Below are 6000 nucleotides of genomic sequence, written 5' to 3' on the forward strand. Positions count from 1 at the left end.
AGGGCTTTATAGGTCATCACCAGCACCTTGAATCTCACCCGGAGGGCAACTGGAAGCCAATGCAGCTCGCGGAGAAGAGGTGTTACATGGGAGTATCGGGAGACTCCCATCACAACTCGCGCAGCTGCATTCTGCACCAGCTGAAGCCTCCGAGTGGTCCTCAGGGGCAGCCCCATGTAGAGAGCATTGCAGTAGTCTAGCCGGGAGGTCACGAGCGCATGGGTGACTGTGCGTAGGGCATCTCAGTCCAGATAGGGCCGTAACTGGCGCACCAGGCGAACCTGGGCAAAAGCCCCCATGGTCACGGCTCCTATATGATCTTCCAAACTGAGCCGTGAATCCAGGAGGACACCCAAGTTGCGGGCCCTATCAACGGGGGGTAACACCTCACCCCCCCCATAGTTAACGATGGAAAAGATTGGTTAGTCTGAGATGCCGGTATGCACAGCCACTCAGTCTTGGCAGGATTGAGACGAAGCCTGTTTCTCCCCATCCAAACCCGGACCGCTTCCAGGCAATGGGACATCACGTCGAGAGCATCACTGGGTTGGTTCGGGGTGGAAAGAAAAAGCTGGGTATCATCAGCATACTGATGATACCCCACCCCGAAACCACGAATGAGCTCACCCAGCAGCTTCATATAGATGTTGAACAAGAGGGGAGAGAGGACCGACCCCTGAGGAACTCCACAAACGAGAGGCCTCGGGGCGGACCTCTGCCCTCCCGTCAACACCGACTGCGAGCGGCCCAGGAGGTAGGAGGAGAACCACTGTAAAACAGTGCCCCCCACTCCCAACCCCCTGAGACGCCGCAGTAGGATACCATGGTCGATGGTATCAAAAGCCGCTGAGAGGTCTAATAGGACTAGGACAGAGGAACAACCCCTGTCCCGAGCCCGGCAGAGATCATTCACCAGCACAACCAATGCCGTCTCCGTGCTGTACCCGGTCCTGAAGCCCGATTGGTATGGGTCCAGATAATCAGTTTCCTCCAGGAACAGAGGGAGCTGAAGTGCCACCACGCTCTCAACCACCTTCGCAAGAAAGCAAAGGTTGGAGACTGGACGATAGTTGTTCAAAATATCTGGGTCTAGGGCAGGCTTCTTGAGGAGGGGCCTCACCACCGCCTCCTTCAAGGCAGCAGGGAAGGTACCCTCCATCAAGGAAGCAGTTATTACTGCCTGGAACCAGCCTCGTGTCTCCTCCCGGGCTGCATATACCAGCCAGGAGGGGCACGGGTCCAATAAACATGTGGCGGAACTCAGTCTCCTCATGATCCTGTCCACCTCATCTGGGGTCACAGGATCGAATTCACCCCAGGTAACATTCTCTAGACCGCTCGATTCCTCCCCGTCAGTCTCTGCCCAGTCAGAATCCAAACCGGCTCGAATCTGAGCAATTTTGTCCGTCAGATGATAGCTAAACTCCTCGGCTCGCCCCTGCAAGGGCTCCTCCTTCACCTCCTGATTAAGGAGGGAGCGAGTCACCCTAAACAGGGCAGCCGGGCGATTATCTGCGGATGCGATGAGGGCAGTGAAGTAATTAGACTTCGCTGTCCTCATTGCCATGAGATAAGACCTTGTAAAGGTTCTTAACCGCAACCAGTCAGACTCAGACCAGCTGGATCTCCAACAGCTCTCTAGACCTCATCTCCGACGCTTCATCTCCTGGAGCTCCACAGAAAACCATGGAGCCCACCGGGATCTGCGCTGGGTCAGGGTTCGCAAGGGTACAACACGGTCGAGTGCCTCGGTGGCAGCCCTTTCCCAGGCATCCACCAAGGTGTCGGCTGGGCTGTGAGCGAGGGGGATAGGTATAGACCCAAGCGCCGTCTGGAACCGTTCCGGATCCATTAGGCGCCTGGGGTGGAACCACCTGGTCAGTTCCACAGCCCAGCAGCGGGGGGTGGCATAGTGGAAGACCAACCGCAGGAGGTGATGATCGGACCATGACAGGGGGACAATAGTTGGCGAGCCCCCTCCCAGATCATCAAACCACTGCCCAGATAAGAAAACTAGGTCGAGAGTGTGTCCTCCCCCATGAGTCGGACCCTGAATTACTTGGGTCAGGTCCATGGCTGTCATGGAGGCCATGAACTCCCGGGCCAACTCAGACGACCCTCCCAGAGAAGGCAGGTTAAAGTCGCCCAGAACTATAAGTCTGGGAAACTCAACCGTCAACCCTGAGAGGACGTCGAGAAGCTTGGGCAGGGCCGTTGCTACACAGCTGGGCACCAGGTATGTTAGCAACAAGCCCAACTGAGCCCCAGGGCCACAACTCAGGAGGAGGGATTCACTCCCGCCTATCTGTACAATAGTGGTCTCCTGCAGACATAAGGTCTCCCGTATAACTACCGCCACCCCACTGCCCCTGCCCTGAGCCCATGGACGATGTAACACACAGAAACCTGGAGGGCAAAGCTCAGTCAGAGGGACACCTCCCTCTGAGCCCAACCAGGTTTCTGCAATGCATGCCAGATCCGCGTGTTCCTCCTCGATCAAATCATGGACGAGGGGAGCCTTGTTCACAACGGATCTGGCATTAAAGTACACCAGCCTGAGCTCAGGGGCCTGATCCCTCTCACCCCTGGATAAATGGGTACCAACTAGAGGGTCGGAGCACGCCACCACTTGAAGACAGCGGGGGCGTGATCCCAGGTATTGATATGGCCCTCCATGTAACCGCCTGCTGCCGTTCCCAATCGTCGTGGGGATTTGAAACCCCACCCCAATGCCAGGGAAACCAGGAGACCCCAACCCTAACCCCATCTTGCCGGGAATCATTTCAGGCCTGGACTGACGACAGGTTGGTGGGGTACACCCCAATTCCCTCCCAACCCTACCATTCCCCCCTCCCTAACCCTTTAAAACAGCCGGCTAGAAAACATATTAGGGGCCTCTTAATATATCTCCACCAGAGACCCCTATCTATGCCCAACCACCTCTCGGGGTCCCAACAATTGGTCCCGTCCTTAAAGGGATTGGAGGAAAAGGCGGCAGGTCATAACCAGGAGGGAGGTGCCCTCCTGAGGGCATACAGGTCAGCACTGGAGTAGCGGAAACGAGCCATATAATAATAAAAAATATCCACATAGGGCAGTTGTTAACAAATGGGTAGTCAGATGGTATTAAAATAATATCAAGATGACATTGATATTGAGTCCAGAAAGTACCTCAGGTCCACCAATCCGGCTCCGCTCTCACCTGAGCCGGAACCAGGCAAAGAAAGCCAAACCGCCCTCTCACTACAGCTGGGCATCCAACCTGGGGTGGACAGAGTACGGGCTACTGGCATAAACCTATCCCAACTGGTCTCTCACACCAGTGGGGTGGTTGATGACCAATCCAGAACCGCCCTCTCACTGCGGTCAGGTCCCAGGTCCATTCCGGATTATCAGTAGGGAAGTCACAGGAGCAGGGGCATAAACCATATCCAAATAATCAGCATAAAATTAAAGATGAGCAGATTAGCAGAAAGGACCCAGGTCAAAACACCACAGCTATAGTTCCAAGACCACTCCACAGCCGAACTCCAGGCCGCTGTTGTCACCTCGCTCTTCTGCTGTGGAAAGGGGGGGCACCATGCCCCCCCCCCAAAAAAGCGCCCTGCATCCTGCTTCAACCTCCAACCGGGCATTAAAACGCAGCTGCAGCTGATCTTCAGGCTGCCATAATCCCCGGCCACTGCTGCCATTTAACCATGGTCTGTTGATTATGTCAAAATAGAATGACTTCACATTTTGTAATAAAGAAGACATTATGTTATACAAAAAAACAGCTGATTCAAGACACACTAAACTCAAACCAAGTACAATAGATTAAGGATTAGCACTGAAAAGAAGAAGAAGAAGAAGAAGAAGAAGAAGAAGAAGAAGAAGAAGAAGAAGAAGACCAACCCTCTGCTGTGCAGAAAACCCTACATCATTTCAGACAAATAGCTGTCCAGTCTCTTCTTAAGAAGTTCCAGTGTTGGAGCATTTGCAGCTTCTGGTGGCAGATTGTTCCACTGATTAATTGTTCTAACTGTCAGGAAGTTTCTCCTTAGTTCTAGGTTGCTTCTCTCTTTGGTTAGTTTCCATCTGTTGCTTCTTGTCCTGCCCTCAGGTGCTTTGGAGAATAGCTTGACTCCCTCTTCTTTGTGGCAACTCCTGAGATATTGGGAGTACTGCTATCATGTCACATCCTTCTCTTCATTAAACCAAATATACCCAATTCCAGCAATTGTTCCTTATATGTTTTAGCCTCCAGTTCCCTGATCACCTTTGTTGCTTTTCTCTGTATTCTTTCTAGAGTCCCAACATCTCTTTTACATCGTGGTGACCAAAACTGGATGCAATATTCCAAGTGTGGCCTTACCAAGGCATTGTAAAGTGGTATTAATACTTCACATGATCTTTATTCTATCCCTCTAATGCAGCCTAGCACTGTGTTGGCTTTTTTGGCAGCTGCAGCACATTGCTGGTTCATATTTAAGTGGTTGTCCACTAGGACTCTGAGATCCTTGTCACAGTTACTACTATTGAGCAAGGTACCACCTATACTATACCTGTACATTTGGTTTTTCTTGCCTAAATGTAGAACCTTACTTTTTTCACCATTGAATTTCATTTTGTTAGATAGCACCCAATGTTCAAGTCTGTCAAGATCCTTCTGTATCTTAAGCTTATCTTCTGTATGAAACTAGTTTTTTTCCTACAGTTGGTTACCTGTGACATGCATTTTCTGAGGATCAAAGAGAAAAGAGTTATCCTTTTATTGTTGATGTTGACTGTGTTTTCCACTATGTAACAAGGTGTACCATAGCTGCATGTCCCATGAGGTTCTTTGTGATCATTTGAGGGTCAAGGTTTCCATCTGTAGAGGGAACCAATGGGCTTTTAAGTAGCAAGCACTAACTTCCCCTTGCCAAAGGTGTGGATTAGCCTATTCAGAATGTGGATCTGAATGGCAAAAATGGAGTGGGAACATCTCATATTGCTTTAGTGCTGTAATATAGTGCTTATCTATTTATCTGGACAAAATGATGATTTAAAATCCAGATGCTCAGAGTGATTCTTAAAATAGATGTGGAGGGTGAGGTTGAGATCCCTAGTAAAAGTATATCTGGATCATCCATATTTCAACATGTGCCTTCAAGACATCTCAGTTGGAATTCTATATATACATCTCTGTGAGAAAGCCCTCACTCTGAACTAACAAGAATAGTATTGCTGTGTTTGGACTGCTGGCTGGGTTTAATATTGCTGTTTCTGAAAAAGCCATTTCTTGTCTGTAACCAGGGTTTGCAAGATATTAAGTGCATTTCCAGTTTTCCTGGTTTTGTACTGGTCTAGTAGGCAAGAAAGTACATTGCTATAGATCTGATGTCTACAAACCATCATTAGAAAAGTACCAAATCATCATTATGGACATCATGATCACCATTACCATTATCATTATCCTGATCATCCTCATCCTAATTTTTTATTTTTTTGTTATTGCAATAAATTTTGTTATTGTTATTAATTATATAAATGCATGTCCTGAGACTTAGTGAAGATTAATGGCAGTCCAATCAATGCTGGAAAAGTGTAGATGGCATCACATTGGAGCTGGGTGCCCAGAAGGCCAATATAGGAAGTCAATATCTCTCCAGATATTGAAATAACCATGAAATAACTCATTTGATCTCTGGATAATCATTTCTCATAACTAAGCTCCAGGAATAGAAGTTTTGGCAATTTGCCCACAAGATGAATGATTGGGAGACCTAGGATTCCTTCTAGGATCAAAGCTGAAATTTAGCCTTTATAAACATTAAGATCAACCAAACTTCATTTCTTAACCCCATTTGGGATATTAATTATTCTACAGAGTGAGAAATTTTCTTTTACAGAAGATAAGAATACCTCTTGCTGAATTTCTTTTTGGGGGATTACAAACTTAAAAGAAGATTTAAAGATTAAAGAATATTTGGCAAAAAGCTTAATAAGAGATGACCTAAGAAAGCTTAAAACGGATAA

Source organism: Vipera ursinii, assembly GCF_947247035.1.
Source record: "Vipera ursinii genome assembly, chromosome: 1".
NCBI lineage: Eukaryota > Metazoa > Chordata > Lepidosauria > Squamata > Viperidae > Vipera > Vipera ursinii.